The sequence below is a fragment of the Mirounga leonina genome, unplaced genomic scaffold, assembly GCF_011800145.1.
Source record: "Mirounga leonina isolate KUSES-001 unplaced genomic scaffold, KU_Mleo_1.0 Mir_165, whole genome shotgun sequence".
Classification (NCBI taxonomy): domain Eukaryota; kingdom Metazoa; phylum Chordata; class Mammalia; order Carnivora; family Phocidae; genus Mirounga; species Mirounga leonina.
In genome coordinates, this window is record NW_023270415.1 from 1,421,605 (window position 1) to 1,443,672 (window position 22,068).

At 41.7% G+C, this 22,068-nt stretch overlaps 1 long non-coding RNA gene across 4 annotated transcripts in view; it reads left to right on the forward strand.

Annotated features, from left to right (window-relative positions):
* The first annotated feature begins 1,649 nt into the window (after positions 1-1,649).
* The window catches only part of LOC118014802, a 38,281-nt gene continuing 17,862 nt past the window's right edge, over positions 1,650-22,068 (forward strand). The window contains exons 1-4 of one of the 4 annotated variants that reach the window (XR_004680382.1): positions 1,650-1,737; positions 2,309-3,689; positions 5,614-5,818; positions 15,220-15,362. This is a non-coding gene — a long non-coding RNA (uncharacterized LOC118014802). Of the gene's footprint in view, positions 1,738-2,308; positions 5,819-15,219; positions 15,363-22,068 lie in introns of all 4 variants that reach the window. The other 3 variants (XR_004680383.1, XR_004680380.1, XR_004680381.1) reach the window with 3 other exon arrangements.

A 22,068-nucleotide genomic window follows, 5' to 3' on the forward strand; every position in this document is an offset into this window, starting at 1 on the left:
AGCTTCTGTTAGCTAAAGCACACTGTTGGAGCATCTCCCCCTTCTTAAATAAAGGTATTTCTTAATTACTTTGGTGAATGTGATAATTTGTATGTGTGCATGGCACACCTCGTCTGCTTGTTCTATGGCAGGGCATGGGCACTCACTGCCCACTCAGGGATTAGACTGCTTGCCAGTTTACTCTCAACACTGAAGTGATTGTGCGGGAGTGGGGAGAGCTGGTCTGAGAGCTGTAAAAATTTGGTCAAGAAGACAACGGGTAGACTTTGCTCTCTTTCCTCACTGATAATCTCAGAGAAGGGATTTAAATAAAAAATTTTGTATTGGTCTTGTCTTCAGTTGGTCATGTCTTCCTGAGTAATTTTTGTTTTTTTGTTTTTCCCCTTAGATAAGGATGTATTCTTAATATTATGAAATAGTTTGATGTGCTTATTACTGGTAGGCTTGTAACTAAGACTCAGAGGCCAGTAGTACTTTTTAGAATACTTTTAAAATTAATTCTTGGTAGCTGGATGTAGGATGCTTCAGGTCATGGGATAAGTATGGAAATGTGGCATGCTTTCCACAATGACTCTCTCTTTCCTTCCTTAAGATCAACAGCCCTCAAAACCAAGATCAAGAAAACTCTAGGCTTAAGAGCACCATTTATATTTCAGCATAAATAGGTCAGTTCATAGATGCAAGCTTTCCCTGTGATATTACTTAGCTATGTATGGATATAAGAATTTTATGGCCACTGCATGATTTTACTTCTTATTGCCAAGTATACATAACCCACATTAGTGAGTTGGTAGTAAAAAATGAGTTTTCTACATTTCTTGACTTTTGTATGTTTGAATTGTAAACTATGTGATGAATATTCTTATCCATATGGAGAAATATCAAGAATTCTCTTTGTGGTAGCTGGGCATATGTATCTAAACTTTCTGGCACACCCAAGTAATAAATCTCTTTGGTAATTTAGACTGCACGAAGCTTGTACTTAAGGTTCAAATTCTATTCCTGCATTTTTATTCATTATTGTGTCGTTGTCCTGGGCCGAAGGTACACCCTCCTTATCTCTGTCAGATTCCTAGCAATTGCAATTACACTTGGAAATGTTGGTCAGTAAGGGGAAAAGTCCCCTTAATTACAAAATGCAGTGCTTGTCATCTGAGAAAAATGAAGCACCCCCAAACCTGATGCGTGATCTCTAATCATCCCCTATCCGTGCTTTATTCCTTCCTGTGTGGTTGTCTCTGACATGCCCATTCCTGTGCGCTGACTCTCACCCCTGGGACCTGCTCCTGAGCTGACACCCACCTGCTGTAGTGGAAGGAAGGTTTGCTGCCTCCAGCGAATTATTTTAACAAGCAAGGAGTTGGAGGAAAATGCCAAACCAAACCAGGTTCTTCAGCATGAAAGACAAAAGCAAAGCACAGTTATGGCCTATCAGTGCTTTTGTCTTGATACTCTCAGTTTGCTGAGGTTACATGTAACGTGCTTTCGAAGTTTCTTTCCCGCTCCCTATTATGTACATTAATATATACATCTACTAAGTTCGATACCACGTAGAGCCACTAGATGTCGCTGCCTTCAATCTGTTCCGCTTCCGGCCCAGGCAGCTAAGGCGCTTAGGAGCCAGCCAGGCATTACAGTATGAGAAGAGGCCTAACCTCGAGGATCCTAGGGAGGACTGCGAGGGAGTGCTTGGGGCTGGACGCACTTCCAGAGATCCTTTGCCAAGCTGAAACGAAGGTGAAGAGAGCGGGGGTGGGGGGGGGGGGGGGGGGCGGTCACACTGCGGGGCCAGAGTGCAAGGAGCAGGTGCGGCCTTGAGGCCCTGCACAGGCCGGCGCGGGGGTGCTCTTGCTCGTTCCCAGGGATGCATGCTAGTGAAGCCGGGGAACCAGGGAATCTAATGTCACACAGCTGTAGAGGCACATGGCCTACCGGGAAAGCCTTAGAGGTAACATCTAGAATGACCGGATATTCGGAAACATGCCCTTTGGGGCAAAGATGTCACCTCCAAGGAAGAGTATTGTTGGAGGCATGGCATCAGCCAAAGCTTGAATTTATTTTTCTGATAATGTTTTTATATTTCTTGATTCAATTATTCATCTTCTATTGGCAGTGTTGCACAGTTTTAATATTCATTTCTATTGTGTATAAACATCTCATCTGCAGCTAATTTGTGTCAAAGGGGCAACAACCCAAATTAGTCCGTCTATTACAATCCAACTACAGTTAGAAGGCTGAGAGCATTCTAGAATGTCTAGAAGAAAGAGGATAACAATAAAAACCAGGTTCTGCATTTTTGTTCCCACAGATACATTCAGGAGCACTTGTTACTAACGGAGACTCTCCCTGTATTTGGGAGCTAAGGTGTCAATTTGCTGTTTCTGAACTCAGGATGGTGAGGAAGAGCCTGTGAGCATGGTACAGGGCACAGTGAGCTATTTCCCTTGTAAATAAGCCTTTTTGCTAAGGAGGGAGGAGATCATTTTCTTCTGCCAGCCGAGCTAGAAATAGAAGGCCTCTGGGCTAAGGAGAATTCTATCTCTGATGGACACATTTGGACAGATCCCATTTATTCCTACTTGGAGGAGTTAGTTGGATGACAGAATTCAAAGGTTTTATCTACAGCTAGCTGGGGTTTGGGCTGTGGCTAAGTTGGTTCTAAGTGAGGATCCCAGAAGTGCAAAGGCAGGAGAGACAAAAGCATTGTTTACCAGATACTCAAATCAAAGCTGGGGCTCACTGATTAGTAAATGTGGAGCCCTGACCATGTGTCAGATGCTGCTTTAGCTGGGGACACATCAGTGAACAACAGACAATACACATGCCTCTCTGGAGTGTGTCCTTAGTGGGGAAGAGACAAAATACATGAAATAAATCAATTATGTATGTGAATATGATGAGAAATGCCAAGGAGAAGATAAAGCAGAGAAGGGGGATGGGGAATATAGGGTGAGATGGTTGGGGAAGGTCTCCCCGAGAAGGTGACATTTGAGCCAATGTGTAGGGGATGCGAGGCAGTTAGTCATAGAGAGGCCAGGGGATGGCAAATATTCAAGAACTCTGCCACCCAGTGGTTCAACCATTGGGGTTTTGGAATTGAATATGGTGGTAATATTTACACCAGGGAAACTGGCAAATGCTACAATCCAAGGCTCATTTATTTGGACACCTGGCTTCTCAGCATATCATGGGAGGGGAGAGGAGATGCAGTGGGGGCCTGCCCAGGATCAAGTCAGTCACTGACTCTGGGGCAGGGCTGCAGTTACTGGAAGAATAAGGCTGTGCGAGCTCACAGGCTTGGGGGCTGCTGCTCAATGTCAGCTTGGATATTTGTAGGTAGTGCTTTGCTGGATAGTCAAACCTTTCTCTTCACGTTGATGATCTCTCTTTAGAAGAAAGTAGATCTGAAAAGTACCCTAGAGTTAACAGTTATCACACATTTCAGGACCATCCTTTCTTCTTGAAATGATGTGAGAGCTGGAACATTATTCTTTACAGTCAGGCCAGAGGAGGCTAAGTCCATTTTGCTGAGTGGAGGTATGTCTATAAGCCGTTTTGGATAAAAATGTGTCCTTATGAGCCTTTCCTTCACATGTTCTTAGGCTGCCTCTCCCTCCATCCTAATCCACACCTCCTGAAGACGCCAATGAATTAAACACTGTGCTCCACGACATTTTGAGAAATATATGGTATACCTCAAACTTCAATAGGAATTATTTTGGCATTATCTATGATTTTGACTTTGATACATTTGGTTTTATCAATTTACCCTCCTTGTTATCGAAAACACCCGAGGTTAAATTTTAGGGACAATTTAGCCCTGACCCAGGTTATATGGTTATATATGGGGGACACTCTTTAGTAACCAGGAAGAGTGCTGCTGCCCTTTAGAATGGGCAGAACCAGAGCAATCCAGAGCGCACAGATCTCTCTTTTGGGGCTAACAAAAACACACTGGAAATTTTACAAGAACTGACTTTTCTGTGAAGTTTCCAGAACTTTCACCTACTACGTGGTCTGGGACCGACAACCCACATCCATCAGTATGGCCCGTTCCAGCTGGGAGCAGGGAGCTCAGAGGTGCAAATCGTCAGTGAGGGGTGAGGCGGGCCAGGCGTCCACGCCCTGGAGCCATGAAGTCCAGGCACCGTCCCCATTTGGCATTGACTCACTCTTCTGGACAGGAAAAGCCATGGTGGACTGCGTCTCTGAGGATTTTGTTGGGGTCAGCTCCTGAGGACCTGTACACTGCCTTTGCAGGGAGCCATGGCTGCTCATCCTCCTCCCAGGAGGAGTGTTTGGGAATGTGTGGGGAGTGTTCTTGATTTTCCTAAAGTCTGGGGAGTGCTTGCCCTGCTGAAAGTGCCAATATGTCCCATGCGGAGAGGCCAGATAGTGCCTGCTACTGCATTCAGCGGGAGTCAAGGCTACAGCAGGAGGGTACAAAAGAGATAGAATCCCTGATTTGTGCTCTGAATGTGGCTATAAGCCTAATGCAGAGGAATGATGGCTGAAGAGTGCTTGGAAGCCTCACACAGTGTTTGCAGAGATGCTGCTGTGGACAGAGCCTTGGAGTGGGCGTGAGGGACTATATTCCAGTCAGGGCTCATTAGCTCTCTGAGCATCTTGGTCAAGGTGCTTACCTCTTTGGGTCTCAATGACTTCTGTAAAGCCAGAGGGCTGGCCCAGATGCTCCTGAAGCCCTACCCGTTGTAGTCTCTAAATGGAGACCAACAGAGTGTCCAGAGTTCCTCTTAGTGGGACAGGTGGGCAGGTGTGGTTTCCTGAGGAGCTGACTCTGAGTGAGTCTCTAGGGGACAGCACATTCCAGGCAGGGATGGGCCATGAGAATGATGGCTGTGCCCTGTGGTCAGCGGGGGACTGGACCTCAGAAGGTGTTGACAGCAGCCCACCATTTGCATGCAGTGATTCCCAGCTCGTATGAATGGAGATGGGGGCCCTATAAGGAAATCTACTGGTGGGTGTCACTGGCCTGAGCTCTGCTGTTGATTCCTCTGATGGTTTGTGGAAGGGCTGAGAAAACTGGATCCCACCAAAGGAGAGATAGATGCTCATGAACTGTGCTTTGCTTTATGTACACACATAGTGTGATGGTTAATTTTATGTATTGGTGTGACTAGACCATGGCGCCCAAATAGTTGGTCAAATATTATTGTGTGTATTTCTGTGTTTTGGGGTGAGATAAACATTTGAATCCTTTGAGTAAAGCAGACTGCCCTCCAATCAGTCATTAGGGTGGGCCTCATCTAATCAGTAGAAGGCCTGAATAAAACAAAAGGCTGTTGTTCATAGAGTAAGAGATAATTCTCCTGCCTTGTGGCCTTTGAACTAGGATATCACCTCTTCCTGCTTCCACATCAGTTTCTGGGCTTTGGATTTGAACTGGGACATCAGCTATCAGCTCTGCAGATTTTGGACTTGCCAGTTTCTACAACATGAGCCAGTTCCCTATAATAAATCTATCTCTATTGATATATGTTTATGTTGACATTGATAGATATAGATATATAGATATAAGGATATATTCCATTGGTTCTATTTCTCTGGAGTACTCTAATTAATACACATATTTGATTATCTCACATGCTGGAGGAGGGAAAGCAGATTGGTTGTGTCCATGAAGCAGTGTGTTCAAAAGACTCAGGATGTGTTTGCAGGCTCCCATGGAGAAATAAGTGCATTAGTTGAGCCCAAGAGTTGGAACTACACGGTGGAAATGCTGCTGGATGCTGCTGGGATGCTGCAAGGATGCAAAGTCCTCCCTCCTCCAGAGAGATTAGGGGAGAGTAAACACAAGGTAAATACCTCACACTTCTTTCCCATTGTCCACACTAACATTTCAAATAAACAAGTCTAGGGATGTTGGAGGATGAGCAAGCTAATCTATGTATACATTCACAAGGTTTTTGAAAGAAAAATGCTGGGGGAATATTTAGTATCATTGCCATTATTATTTCTGGGTTTCATTCTACCTATGTTTAAAGAAAATGAGGAATAGGTTTCAATGATCTATGTATTTTGGCAAAAAGGTTAAAATTTCCCGCTGGTTCAAATTGAAAAAAACTCTCATAATTTTCAGGTCAGACATATAAATATTCTAAACAAAAACTCATTAGTTCTGCCCACTCCACCATCTATTGAGTTAAGACTGGCTAATCCAGAGGTTGACACAGTTAAATGAAAAGGTTCATTTGGAACTGTTAACACCTTGCAATAACACCTTGCACTCATATGGAACCCTTCATGCTGAAGGATTGCAAAGTGCTCTGCAGACAGTGTATAAATAGAAACCCTCCCCCTGACCAGAGGCAGCCTCCTTATAGGCACAATGCCACCAAAACACACCCCCACAGTCTTTTTATTGAAAGAGAAAAGTGAAACTGAGAGAGTTTTTCCTTTATGCCAATCAGTTCTCGGATTCTCTGACCAAGTGGGTGTTCAACTGACCAACAGGGTATCTAACAATTCAATTCTGACACTAATTCCTAGAGTTAGCATGTACTCTACAGTGTAAGGGCTCAGTTCCATGACACTGTCTCCACATCAGACACCAGTTTCAAATGTGGTGCCCAAGCTACCCATATTTCTGCCCGGCTGAGTACAAATTTGGGAGTACCCACAGCCCCCTCTCAGGTTCAATAATTCACTGGAACAAATTGCAGAACTCGGGAAAGCACTTTACTTACTATTACCAGTTTATTATAAAGGATACAACTTCGGAACAGCCAAATGGAAGAGATGCATGGGGCATTGTATTGGAAGTGGAGGGTGCCAATGGAACTTCCATGCTCTCCTGCGGTGCACTGTCCCAGCAGCTCTATGTGTTCACCAACCTGGCGGGTCTGAAACCTGTCCATTAGGGATTTTTATGGTTTCATTACAGAGGCATGATTGATTAAATCATTGGCCATTGGTGATTAGACTCAACTGCCAGCCCTTCTCCCCTTCCCAGAAGTTAAGGGAGGATGGGACTGAAAATTCCAACCCTCTAATTGAGCCTTGGACCAACCCCTTCCTGAAACTATCTGGGGACTCATAAGAATCTCCTCATTAGCATAAACTCAGGTGTGGTCTAAAGGGGCTTGTTATGAATAACAAAAGACAGTCCTATCTTTCAGGGAATTCCAAGGGTAAGGTTTTAGGAGATTGATGCCAGGAACCAGGGACAAAGACCAAATATATATTTCCTATTAGACTGTACAAATGACATGGTATTTCAATTGACAGTACTGGTCACACTGGAGTGAGACCAGTACTAATGTGAGCATGTTACTCACATGGAAGGAGTTCTAGGGCATCTTAAATGGCTTCCTCATGTTTTCTCGTCTCACAGTACTGACTAATAAAATTTCTGTGGTGATGAAATGCTCCAGTGTGGTGGCCACTAACCACATGTGGCTATTGAGCACTTGACATGTGGCTAGTGTACTGCAATATTATTATTTTATTATGATGATTACTTTAATTTGTTGTGCAAAGCTCTATAGGACAAATCCCCTGGAAATGACCAATGACCTCATGGGGAAGGAGCAGCTCCTCCTGGATCTGGAGCAGCCCTATGCCCCTCATTTCTTACTTCCCTCCTTGGAACTGTGACACAAAGTGAAGAGATCTTGACATCTCCAGAAATGTTTAGTGTTGGATCTACCCACGCATCTATCCATTCATCCCACCCATCCATCTATCTATCCATTTATCCTTTGAACAAATATTTCTTGAGCATATTCAACACTTGGTCATATTCAGTGCTTTTCCAGGTAAACAGAGGTTTTGAATTTAGAATTGCCCAGCAATTCTTAGTAGAGATGCAGAATCAAATTTTTAAAAACGATTTTATTTATTTGAGAGAGAGAGTGAGTGAGAGAGAGCACAAGAGCGTAGGGAGAGGGAGAAGCTTACTCCCCTGCCAAACAGGGATCCTGACCCAGGGCTCTATCTCAGGACCCTGAGCTGAAGGCAGACGCTTAGCCGATTGAGCCACCCAGGCACCCCTAGATGCAGAATCATATTTTGAATAAGTGCATAGTTAATCACTAAAACTATGCTTAAACATACTCTTTCCCAGTGACTGCAGATTGAGGGGTGATGCCAAGTGGGACAAAAGGGAGGTGTGAAATGGTATAAAGTATGACTCCAAGCATTAAATATTTGAAGGGTCCTCCCTTAATGAGATAATGGCTGTCTTTAACATGGATATGTACCTATTGTATAAATGTAGTGCTCCTTAAGTAGAGTAATTGGTGATTCTTATAATCAAGAGGCCATTGATGATGGAGGGAAGTTGAATAGCATGGAGGACAGCATCTTAAGGAGCTCAGTTATTTTCTCCCAAGTGGAATGGTGGGTTAGAAAGAGGGGAGAGAAAGGAGGCATTGAAGTGGAGTTTAGGAGGCTGAGTGAAATGACACTCCAGGGAAATTGTTAAGAGCAATGATGGAGACAGAAGCAATTGGAGCAAAACTGGGCCAGGGGAGAGAGAACAAAGCAAGGTGAGTTGCTAACACAGCTCAGGCAGCCTTGTGTCCCCAAGCAACAGAAGCTGGCAGAAGTAAGTCACTGAGCACAGGTCTGGGGACCCAGAGGGAACACTTGCAGGAAGGGCTGGACCCTAGGACAGAGCCTGATGCAGGTGGGCTCCTTGGAAAAGGGGTTGCCCCAGGGCCTGGCTGGAAGAGGGGCTTCCTCTGATCCTGAGATGAGAAAGTGAGCTCAAGGTGATAGGCACGTGGTCTCTCTTACCTGGTGGTGAAATTGGACCGCTGGGGTGGCAGGTGGGGGTGGGGCAGGAACAGTTTTTCCAAGAGGAGAGAGAGAAAAGCCAGACAGAAGCTACATTAGGCAAAATTTTTGTGCTTGTTAAATATTTCATGAGAAGGTCCCTGGCTAGGGCCCTTTATGCATGTCTTAGTCAGTTAGCGCTGTTGTAACAAATTACCATAGACTGAGTGTTTTATAAACAACAAAACTGATTTCTCACAATTCTGGAGGCTGGAAGTCTGATCTTGGTGTGCCAGCAGTCAGGTGAGACCTGTTCCAGGTCACAGACTTTGTTGTATCCTGCAATGGGGCAGAAAGGGTGAGGGAGATCTGTGGGTTTCTTTTATAGGGGCACTAACTCCATTTATGAGGGCTCCACTCTCATGACCTAATCACCTCCCAAAGACCCCCGCCTCCAGATACCATCACATTGGGCAGTAAGACTTAAACATATATTAATTTTGGGGGGACACAAACATTCAGTCCATAGCAATCTGAAATGGTTTGCCTGGTACTCAGTGGTTTGGGACCTCACCTCTGTTCACTGTGGTGTTTTGATCCACAGAACTGGACAGTGATTCTTATGACATTGCTTAAAACTCTAAGAGATGGGGTTATTTCTCATGAAGGACACTTGCTTTTCTGCCTACTGTGGCTGGGCCATAGTCCTCTTTGTTCTTTCTATGGCTGAGTATGAGGTGCAGCTGTATGAGCTTGCAGGTCCTGGGAGCTAGTTTGTGTGCTTAAGATATCCTAGGAGCCGTTGCTTCTCTTTTATAAACTTTAATTAATTGTGGTCAATTTATACCTGAGCCTTGGCATAAAGGGCTCAATTTAATTTCTCTCTCTTTCTCTCTATACACATGCACACACACAAATACACACAAATACACACACATACATATACATATAGACATATATATACACACAAACATATACATATATATGTATATATATATGTACACACACACATATATAAAAAGGTTTAGAAAAAAATCAGACCAAGTGACTGGTGATTTATGTAAATATTAGAATTCATGAATTCCATTCCAAATAAAACACATTAATATATGTAATATATATTATTATATTACAATATATTATATCAAATATATATTCATAAGTATATATAAAAATTAATATATAATATATATTCTAGTCCAAACAAATCCTTTCCAAGCAAAATGCATTTATATGGGTATATATATATATATAAATAAAAGGGCCAGACATATGGGTGATTCTGCAGCTCTGCATTTTGCTTGGAAAGGATTTGTTTGGAATGGAATTCATGAATTCTTATATTTACATAAATCACCAATCACTTGGTCCGATTTTTCCAAATCTTTACAAGCTTACATAAGTATTTTTAATCTAATTACTTTGAAGTAGTGCGGTTATCAGCATTCCCACTGCTCAGGCTCCTCATTCCAGGGTCAAGATAACTATGCCTTTGAAATGTTAAGGTCAGACCCTCAGACTGAGGAATTTGCTCCTTCCTTGGCTGTGTGCTGGGCCGAGCTGTCAAGCACACATAGCTGGGAGAATTGGTGCTGATGCCAGCCTCAGGGGCAGGGACATGTTGGTAGTCCTGGCCACAGAGACGTGGGATTGGGTGGTAGCAACAGGACAGCCCCGCTTAAGGGCTGAGATCTGGAATGTAGACTGAAGGCTGTGCAAGAGAGGTCAGACCAGAGCAGAGACTGACCCAGAGGTGCTCAGAGGACATGCAGGTGGACGGCAGGTGCTCAGGTCATTGCTCTGGGCTTGTGCTGGGGCCCTGGCTCTTGGGGGATAAATGGAGTACTACAGTGACTCTTCCAGGGGAAGTCTGCAAGGCCAATACACAGTTTTTCCCTGGGGCATCAGCTTTCCAACCTCTCGGATTCCTGACTTTGTTTCAAAAGCATGCTTCTTTTCTGGTATAAAACCTTTACAATTTGACTTTTATCCAAGAGGGAGTGAAGGCAATTGATTGTAATTTTGTGAAGTGTTTAGTTTAACATATAGAAGTTGAATTTTCATGCCTGAGTTTGACGTTGTTTTTTGTGAGTTGGTCTCTGCCTGTCCCTCTAGACACATGCAGTTCTGACCAGCACAGAGGTGTTTTCAGAATGAAATTTATACCCCATTAATACTAACTGGGTGAAAAATGCATTGCTCTTCCACAAAAGCTTATTTAGGGATCACCTTGACTCCTTTCCAGCAAGTGGGGAAATGGTGGGATGTGGTATGGCAGCGTATCCCCAGCACATAGGCTCAGGAGGCTGAGATCCAGGTGAGCTGTGTGAGGTTAAGGTGTAGGCCCTCTGCCAGGATGGGGGCGGCATGCCACAGGCTCTCAATCAAATGGCTCAAGCTTGCTGTATCAGCACCTGCTTTTGAATAGCTATCGATTATAATGCCGTCTATGTGTGTGGCCCCTCCCACTGGAAGATTGTCCCATCCACTGTCAAACCCAGTGTGTCAGTATAATACCACTCCAGTGTGGGTGTAAGAAGCCCAGCTGCAGAGGAAATGAAGAACCTCCAGGGCCTGCCATGTGGCCAGAGGTCGCTATTCAGTGACACAGAGGCCCGTGACTTTCCATGGAGGTGGCATGTGTGGCAGGGTGAATCTTACCTTGTGCCTGGCCTGGATGTGAGGTTCTGGAGAGCCCTATGAGGAGGGCATGCCAAAGCTTCTGCTTGTGCAGAGGCCCCTCTGCTCTCTGGAGGTGGTTCTTAGGCAGCTTGGGAAGGGCAGGAGTTGAGCCCAGTGGGCTCAGAGGCAGCCAGGTAATGGGCTAGTCAGCAGCTCTGTGGGAAGGGGCTTCACATTTGAGCTCTTGCTTCCACTTGCTCATTGTGGCTTGAAATTCCTTTACCAGGGGGAAGAATTCTTCCAAAAGATTCAGATTTCAGGTCCTCATACTTCTTTTGGCAATTTATAAGAAATTTGTCATTGGGTCTGGCCTCAAGGGCTTTGAGAAAAGATTTTATCATCAACCTTAAAATTATAAAAAAAAATCCTTAATTATGTTTTAGGAAATTTATGATTTTTAAGGATGAAGAGTCTTTTAGAGACTTATTTAGCTGTGTGACCTTCAGCAAGTTGTAGTCATCTTTTTAGACCTCAAATGACATTTCTTTAAAAGGAAGCAGTTGTACTATATGATTGCTTAGATCTATACTAGTTCAAAAAGTAACAATTCTCTAATTAGAATCTTTAATGTGATGATTTTCATAATCAGGAAAACAATGCATATGTTATACATTCAGGTGGTAATACTGATTAAAAATCACAATGAAATACCAGGTCCTTTCCTGAGGTCAATATTGATAAAGGGCAGGAACGTAGAAAGTGAGGAGAAAAGAAAACAAACGCAAAAAGTGTCAGAAATACACTACACTGGCCAGAGAAGATTCGAGTGTCAGTTTTGCTGGTTAGTCTCTTTGACCTTGGGCATATTGCTCGACCTGTCGGTTTGCTGATCTCTGAGGTGGTAGAGCCCAGTTCGGAGGGTGTCATGAAGCTTACAGCAGTTAGGAGAGTGATGGGTACATGCCTGCCTACCTCAGGGGCTGCTACTCTTATTAATGGTGCTTGTTTGTGAGCCACGACCTGGTTAGCAGCAGTTTGGAGTGATTCTCCCCTTAATTCGAGATCACTTCTGAATCTGGGAGTAGAAAGAAGTAAAAGGAGGAATGGAAGTTTCAGCCTTGGCTTTAAAAAGTTGGTGAAGCAATGGGAAGTGGTACCTCCCTTTTATGGATCTCAATCTAAGGAGCTCTGTAAAAAAAACCCATGACTGGCACAACACTTTGAAAAACTACTTAGTTTTCTTCTTTTGGCTCTGCAATTTGCATGGATTTTGGAAAAGGTGGTAACTTAAAAAAAAAAAAAAAGCAGCATATTATGTGTTTTCAAGGTTTTAATGATTTATGCAATTTTTTTAAGGTTTAAAAATTTTCTGTTTTAGGGTGACCTTGTTGGCCTCATAGCCTGAAATGTTTCTGGTTTGAATGGTGTTTGAAAATACAATAGAGTCTGTAAAATCAATGTCCTTTCAGTGATTCCATTGCCTGGGTATGAGAGTCATGGAGGACACTGTGCCTTCCCTCTTTCCATGCCACAACACCAGCTGGCCTTGAGCCTTCCCAGAGGCCAGAACTCCCTTGGGGCTCCTTGCCTCCCCTTGAAGGCCAGTGACTGCCACCCAGGGATTTGTGGCAATGCCTTCCTCCCCAGACCCCAGGAAGTCTCTGGGGGGTTCACAGAAGGGTGCCTTTTAGTCACATACAATAGGACTATGAAAATAAGGACAAAGGATAAAACAACAACAACAAAGGATTAAAAGGAAGATATAACCACAATCTAAAGATACTTGCTGCTCTTAGCCTTAATTTAACTTTGAAGTTTCTGGCAACCTGGGTAGATAGATGATAGGTAGAGATATAAATTAAATAAAACACTATAAGCTACATGATTTCCATTATATCATGAATAGAAGTAGACTAGCTTGAATCTTGACTTAAGAGTTTTGTCCTTAACTCTAAAAGGAGTATGTCGTGAGTGTCCTTATATAAAGGATATTGACCGAGTAGTTTTTTTTTTTTTTAAGATTTTATTTATTTATTTGACAGAGAGAGAGATAGCGAGAGCAGGAACACAAGCAGGGGGAGTGGGAGAGGGAGAAGCAGGCTTCCCGCCAAGCAGGGAACCCAATGCGGGGCTCGATCCCAGGACCCTGGGATCATGACCTGAGCTGAAGGCAGACGCTTAATGACTGAGCCACCCAGGTGCTCCGAGTAGTCTTGAATAGAAATGATGCAACAGTTCCAGGGACTATATTTTTCATGTCTATTTCTCATGTTTTCTCTTGTCCATCACATGAGAGGAGATAGGTTATTCCGGAGGCCACCTACTCTAAAAAGGTAAGATGAGACCAGAATAATGAGAGGTCCTCAAAAGAAGATTCTGTTGAATCACTAATGAAGAAGGTACACACAGTGCTGCAGTCCTGTTAACCATGATGCTTTCACCTGCCTGGCTGCCAGGATCTCTTATTGCTGTGTTCTGCCCACTGGATTGACCCTGCTCCAATGTGGCTCCAACACAGAAAGGAAGGGAAGAATGGGTCAATATGATGATGTAGAGATAGGGAGGGTCCACATGCTGGTCTTGCTAAGGGTTTTGGGCCTTCTTTTTTTTTTTTTTTAAACTCTTATATTTAATTTTTAAAACCATCCAAATTGGTAAGGAAGAAGTAAAACTTTCACTATTTGCAGATGACATGATACTATATATATAGAAAACCCTACAGACGCCACCAAAAACTGCTAGAACTGATAACTGAATTCAGTTTTGGTCTTTCTTACAAAAGCAATGGAAAGCCATTGCAGACTTTATTTTTGTTTCATTTTTTTATTGTTATTTTTAGCATTGGAGACACATGCTAGGTTTGAATTTTGAAAATAATACTCTCTGTGTGTTGTGTGTAGAGATAGCAAGGCCAGGGTATGTGTAGGAAGCCAACACAACAGGTTAGATGACAAATGAAGGGTTTGGTTCCAGGTAGGATGGTGGCAGTGGGAATGGTAAGAAGTATGTGGACTTGTGGCAATTTGGGTGTGGACTGGGTGATGAGAGAGAGGAACATGCCAATGACAACTCGCAGATTCTGGAATGCAACATGGAATGCCAGCAATAAGGAGGCTGTGGAAGGAGGATGATGAGTTTGGTCTTGAGTGTGCCTATGGGTCCCCAGGAGGGGATAGCTGGTGGTGGGAGTTTGTATGTACACATCTGGATTCGGAGATATCTTAGATGACGGGTTTAAATTGGGAGCCCTCTGCATGTCAATGGGAATTGAAAGTGGGAGATAGTCTGTGGCAGGAAGGGCCATGGGCTTTGGAATTAAGAACAAAGAGGTGCCCCAGTGTCGATGTGTCAGGGAAAGGAAGAGCTTACAAAGGAGACCTAGCAGGAGGAATTGGGAGGGAGGCCTGGGGAGTGTGGTGTCCCAGACTCCAGGGAGGAGAGTGCCTCGAGAAGGGGAAAGGGAGAAGCTGTGTACTATTAGGAGTGTACCCACCTGGCAAATGACGTGGAGGTACTTGAATTTCATGAGAGCTGTCTGGGGCAGTGGTGGGGGTAGCAGCTAGGCTGACATGCTGAAGAGGACACAGAAGATGAGAAAATGGAAAAGGCAAATGTGAGTATGTCTTTCAAGAAGTTAGATTATGAGGGAGAAGAAGAAAGGGATAGAGTCATAGGGTTGAGGAGAATCCAACAGATTTTTAAGTGTGTTGGGGAGTGGGGTGGGGTGGGGTGGGGTGTGAAAGAGTTAGGTTATAAAGTTTATATTGCTTCAAATATTTTTTGAATCATTAGCCCAAAAGAACAAATGTACAGGGTGCAGGATTCTGACTAGTGTTGCTATATTCTACTATCTTGCAGGATACTTTGAATATGGAGGTGTAACTTAAATATAAGTGATCCTACAGAGATTGTCATTGTGGTAACAAGGAGTGGCTACCTTGAAAAATGAGAATGAAGTCTACAGGAGAATGAGACACAGAAATTAGAGAAGAAGAAGACGGGTGAGAGACGCCTTAAGTCTCCCAGCCAGCTAGGTGTAATACATGCTATCCTGTCCAAAATTCTTAACTCTATTCCCTAACGTGTAAAAATAGCCCCTGGCCTCTGCCCTCCACTGTTGTCCAGCACTGTCTGCTTCATCACTTAATGGAGCACATTTTGTGATCAGCTCATACCTCTGAGCACAGGTCCTGTTTCTGTCTTTGAGCATACACTGTGCCCATAACAGACAGTTTGAGCTTTCCCCCTTTCCCTCTCCAAATAATCCCCATAAGTGCAACCCATCACACTATACCTCCATTGCTGGACCTAGCCATCGCCCAGGCAGCCAGGAACCCAACAGTGCCAGCTCTGGACAGCAGGCCCTGCTTTTGCAAAAGGAAAAGGAACAAGCCCCAGAAGTGCAGGCGTGGGAAGAGTTTGTGCCTGGGAAAGGGATAAAATACGAGGCGTCTGTTGGCCAAACACCCCACTTAGCCATGTTTTCCAATGCTAGTGCCTACTGGAGATGGGATGAGGAAACACTCAGAGTGTTTCTCTGCCCAAGAATGAAGAAGGCACACTTTCTCAAAAGACCTGTGATACATGAGAATTTAGATTTCAGTAACTGTGCTGTTGTGGATCCAAATATAATGGGTTTATTTTTTATTTTTTTCATATAACAAAAAACATTCCCTATTTCCTAAGTATCCAGCCATCAGATCCATGCAAGCAAATAGTCTGTTTAGAATAATGAAAAAAAATAAAATCTACATCCTGTGAGTGTGGGTGTGGAGATGGGGACAGCCCTCTCCTACCTCCCTGTGGTTACCTGTTCATCTCCAACCCTCCTTCACTAATCAAACATATAGGGGTAGACAGCACACCTAAACCCCATGTAGACTCATGCACACCTGTGGATGACACTGCCTGACTGCCTTTACTGGGTATACTAAATGGGTTCATAGCTGTCAAGCTCTGGGCAGATGTGCTCTGTGGAAACATCTCTCTCCTTCAGTAAGATAGTGAAGTGGTAATTAAAGCGGTTGCTGGTAGTGAGCCCAAACATAAACAGGGGAGGGGTGACAGAAAGGACACGCCAAATTGAGAGAGAAAGAAGACTTTTTCCATGGGCATTGTGGGGAGGGGTAGAACCCTGTGTATGAGTCTAATTTTGATTCTTGGATTTTGGGTGCTGTAGATTTTTGGCATTCATTTGTGATGCTCTCATTATGATTGGCCATGGTGGTACATCTTAAATTTAGTTTGATTGTCCTAATTTGGCCTCCTGACTTGCCCTTCCAGTGATGTGAATCTGTGCTTCTGGAGAGAGCAGTAGTGTGGGGCTAGGATACTGTAGGAGAAACAGCAGTCCCCGGGGGGAAGATGAAAAATCAATATCCCAAAGGATCGGATTTGATGGGCAGGGCATGGGGAATGGCAAGAGCCTATGACAATGGTGACACCTTAGTTCAGAGTGGTATCTCTGGAGAAGGACCTTGGCTAGCAACTGGGAATATCGTAGTGTCTAAATGGGAGGGTCTGGCAAGTAATAAGCTTTTTTTTTTTTTTTAAGATTTTGTTTATTTATTTGATATAGAGAGACACAGCGAGAGAGGGAACACAAGCAGGGAGAGTGGGGGAGGGAGAAGCAGTCTTCCTGCCAAGCAGGGAGCCTGATGTGGGGCTCAATCCCAGGACTCTGGGACCATGACCTAAGCTGAAGGCAGATGCTTGACTGAGCCACCCAGGCGCCCCTATTTTGAATTAATTTTTATATATGGTGTAAGATAGTGGTCTAGTTTCATTCTTTTGCATGTAGCTGTCCAGTTCTCTAATACTATTTATTGAAGAGACTGTCCCTTCCCCATTGTATATTCTTGCCCCCTTTCATGTAAATTAATTGAACATATTATGTGTGGGTTTATTTCTGGGCTCTTAAATCTGTTTTACTGATGTATCTGTGTTTATTCCACTATTGTATTGTTTTGATTTCTGTAGCTTTGTAGTAGAGTGTGAAATGAGGGTGCATGATACCTCTGACCAAATTTGTTGTTCTTTCTCAAGATATTTTGGTTACTTGGGTCCTTTTATGGTTCCATATATATTTTAGAATTATTTTTTCTAGTTCTGTGAAAAATGCCAATGGAATTTTAATAGGGGTAGCATTGAGTCTGTAGATTGCTTTGGTTGTATAGGACATTTTAACAATGTTAATTCTTCCAATCCATTGTATATCTTTCCATTTATTTGTGTCTTCTTCAATTTCTTTCATCAATGTCTTATAGTTTTCAGTCTACAGATTTTTCATCTTCTTGGTCACATTTATTCCTAGATATTTTATTATTTTTGATACAATTGTAAGTGGAATTATCTTGATCTCTCTCTCTGATAGTTTATTATTAGTTTATAGAAACTCAACAGATTTTTGTATATTAATTTTTTATCCTGTATCCTGTATCACTTTATTGAGTTCATTGACTAGTTCTAACAGTTTTTTGGTGGAATCTTTAGGTTTTTCTATTTATAGCATTGTGTCATCTGGAAAACCTCTGAGTAGGTTGTGCTCTTCTGCTGGCTTTGGGTAGGTGGCTGGAGAGTGTAGGGGGTGGGGCATACTTACCAACTTTCCTATTTATGGCATCTTCCATTCCAATTTGTATGCCTTTTTTTTTTTTTTAAATTTGTATTGCCTAATTGCTGTGGCTAGGACTTCCAATAATACGTTGAATAAAAGTGAGGAGAATGGGGATCATGTCTTGTTTTTGATCTCATAGGAAAGACTATCAGCTTTTCACTACTGATGAATGGTGAGTATGATATTAGCTGTGGGTTTTTCATATGTGGTGTTGAGGTAAGTTACTTCTATACTCACTTGGTTGTGTGTTTTTATCAAATGGATGTTGAATTTTGTCAAATGCTTTTTTCTGCTTCTATTGAGATTATTATATGATTTTAATCTTTTAAATTAATATGGTGTATCACATTCATTGATTTAAAAATATTGAGCTATCCTTGCATACCTGAATAAATCCCACTTGATCATGTTGTGTGATCCTTTTAATGTATTGCTGACTTTGGTTTCCTAATATTTTGTTAAGGATTTTTGCACCTGTATTCAACAGGGATATTGGCCTGTAATTTTTATTATTACTGTTGTTTTATATGTGTGGTGGTCATTCTAGTTTTGGTATCAGGGTAATGCTGGCTTCATAAAATGAGTTTGTAGGCATTACCTCCTCTTCAACTTTCTGGAAGAGTTTGAGAAGGCTAGGTATTAAATCTTTAAATGTTTGGTAGAGTTTACCAGTAATGCCATCTGGCTCTGGACTTTTGCTAGTTAGAAGTTTTTGATTACTGATTTAATCTCCTTACTAATAATCAGTCTATTCAGATTTTCTATTTCTTTATAATTCAGTCTTGGAAGATTGTAAGTTTATAGGAATTTTTACATTTCTTCTAGGTTCTCCAATTTGTTGGCATATAATTATTCATAGTAGTCTCATGATCCTTTGTATTTCTGTGGTATCAATTGTAACTACTCTTTCATTTCTGATTTTATTTATTGGAACTCTGTCTCTTATTTTCTTGGTGAGTCTAGCTAAAGATTTAATTTTGTTCATCTTTTCAAAGAACCAGATCTTAGTTTTATTGATCTTTACTATTGTCTTTTTAGTCTCTATTTCACTTATTGCCACTCTGATTTTTATTATTTTCTTTCTTCTACTAACTTTGGGCTTCATTTGTTCTTCTTTTTCTAGTTCCTTGAGGTGTAAAGTTAAATTGTTTTTGTGATACTTCTTTTGTTTCTTAAGGTAGTCCTGTATTGCTATGAACTTTCCTATTAGAACTGCTTTTACTGCAGCCCATAGTTTTGGTACTTGCATTTCCATTTTCATTTGTCTCTAGGTGTTTTTTCATTTCTCCTTTGATTTCTTCTATTACCCAGTAGTTGTTCAGTAACAGTTGTTTAATCTCCATGTATTTGTACTTTCACATTTTTTTCTTGTAATTTTTTTTGTAATTTCATACCATTGTGGTAGAAATGATACATGATATGATTTCAGTCTTCTTGAATTTGAGATTTGCTTTGTGGCCTAATATGTTATCTATCCAAGAGAATGTTCTACATGCACTTGAGAAGAATGTGTATTCTGCTATTTTGGGATGGCATGTTCTATTAAGTTCCTCTGGTCTAATGTGTCTTTAGGGTCAATGCTTCCTTATTGGTTTTCTGTTTGGATGATCTATCCACTGAAGGGTGTTGAAGTCCCCTATTGTTGCTTTCCATTCCTCCCTTTAGGTCTGTTAATATTTGTTTTATATATCTTGGTGCTCCTATGTAGAGTGGATATATATTTATAAATGTTATATCTTCTTGCTGGATTGATCTCTTTATCATTATGTAATGTCCCTCTTTGTCTTCTATTACAGTCTTTATTTTAAAGACTATTTTGTCTGATATGAATATAGCTACACCAGCTTTCTTTACATTTCTATTTGTATGGAATATCTTTTTCCACCCTTTACTTTCAGTCTATCTGTATCTTGTAGGCAGTATACAGATGTGTCTTTTTAAAAAAAATATATATATATATCCATTCAGCTGTCCTAATTTTTTGATTGGACAGTTTAGTCATTTAATTTAAGGTAATTATTGATAAATATGTACTTATTGCCATTTTGTTAATTGCTTTCTGGTTGTTTTTGTAAGTTCTCTATTCATTTCTTCTTTCTCTTCCCTTGTTGTTTGATGACCATTAGTTTTATGTTTAGATTTCTTTCTCATTTTTTGGTGTATTTACAATAATTTTTACTTTGTGGTTACTATGAGGTTCACACATATCCTACGTATATAACCAACTATTTTTAGTTGGTAGCAATGTAAGATTGAACACATTCCAAAAGTACAGTTTTACTCCCCTCCTCCATGTTCTATGTTTTTGATGTCAAATTTTACATCTTTTTATTTTGTGTATCCCATAAATTATTATTGTAGTTTTAGTTTATTTAGCTAGTTTTGTCTTTTAACCTGCATAGTAGCTTTATAAGTGATTAATCCACTAATTTTACTATATATTTATTTACCTTTCCCAATGAGATTTTTACTTTTGTTATGTTTTCTTATTATTTAGTGCCGTTTCTTTTCAGCTTAAAGAAGTCCGTTTAACATTTCTTGTAAGAGCAGTTTAGTAGTGATGAACTCCTTTAGCTTTTGCTTGTCTAGAAAATTTTTCATCTTTCCTCCAATTTTGAATGATAACCTTGCTGGGTATTCTTGGAAATTTTTTCCTTTCAGCACTTTGAATATGTCATGCCACTGTCTTCTGGCCTGCTAAGTTTCTGCTGATAAATTTTATAAGTTTATGGGGTTTCTCTTGAACATAACAATTTGTTTTTCTCTTGCTGTTTTTAAGGTTCTCTCTTTAACTTTTGACGTTTTGATTATAATGTATCGGTGTGGATCTCTTTGGGTTTATCTTATTTAGAACTCTCTAAGCTTCCTAGACCTAGATGTCTGTTTCCTTTCCTAGGTTAGGAAAGTTTTCAGTCATTATTTCTTCAAGTAAGCTTGTCCCTTTTTTCTCTCTTCTCTTTCTGGGGCACCTATAATATGAATGCTTTATGCTTTAAATGTTGTCCTATAGGTCTCTTTAGTTATCTTCATTTTAAAAAATTCTTTTTTTCTTTTTTTTTTCTCTGTCTGGGTTAGTTCCATTGCTTTGTCTTCCAGCTCACTGACTTGTTCTTTTGCTTCATCCAGTCTGCTGTTGAACCCCTCTAGTGCATTTTTCAGTTCAGTTATTGCATTCTTCAGTTCTGTGACTTCTGTTTGGTACTTTCTTAGTTTCTGTCTCTTTGTTGAAGTTTTCGTTGTGTTTATCCATTCTTCTTCTGAGTTCAGTGAGCATCTTTATGGCCATTATTTTGAATTCTTCATCAGGTAAATTACTTATCTTTGTATTATTAAGGTCTTTGTCTGAAGTTTTATCTTATTCTTTTGTTTGTAACATATTTCTCTGTTTCCTTATTTTACTTGACTCTGTGTTTGTTTCTGTGTATTAGGTGAAACAGCTACTTCCCTCAGTCTTGAGGCCTCATGTAGGGGATGGTGTTTACCTTCTTATATTCCTTGGGAGTGCCTCCTTAGCCTTGTAGATATTTGGGAAACTTGAAGTCTTTCCCTCAGGCTGAAGCTCCAGGCTAATAGGCCTTTTTCATGGGAATATTGGGGTATTTTTTGGTCTGTCTGTGCAGTGCTCTGGGGATGCTGGCCTGCCAAGAATTGACTTTCTGATTGTTACATGCTTGTGGAGCTCAGAAACACAGCCTTCTTGGCCACTAGAGCCATGAAATCAATGGATATCCTCTGAGTGGATTGTGCCCCTCTGCTGGCTTTGGCTTGGTGGCTGGAGAGTGTAGAGGGTGGGGGATACTTAGAAAGGCAGTGGGGAAATGTCTTGACTGTGTGCACCTGTAGGCTTCAGGAATGCAGTGGGGGAATGCTTTTCTTTGTGCACATGATGGCTTGAGGATGGGAGCAAGAGAATTCTACCCCTGCTCCTGCTCACGAGTCCCAGTCAGGGAGTGGAGGAGTGCTGCAACTGCCTATGTACTCCAGCTTCAGCAAGGCAGAGGGATAGTGCCATGACCACTTGCCCCACCTGTTTTAACAAGGCAGTGAGAGTGTGCCACATCTGAGCTCACCGATGTGTGCTAGCAGGGTAG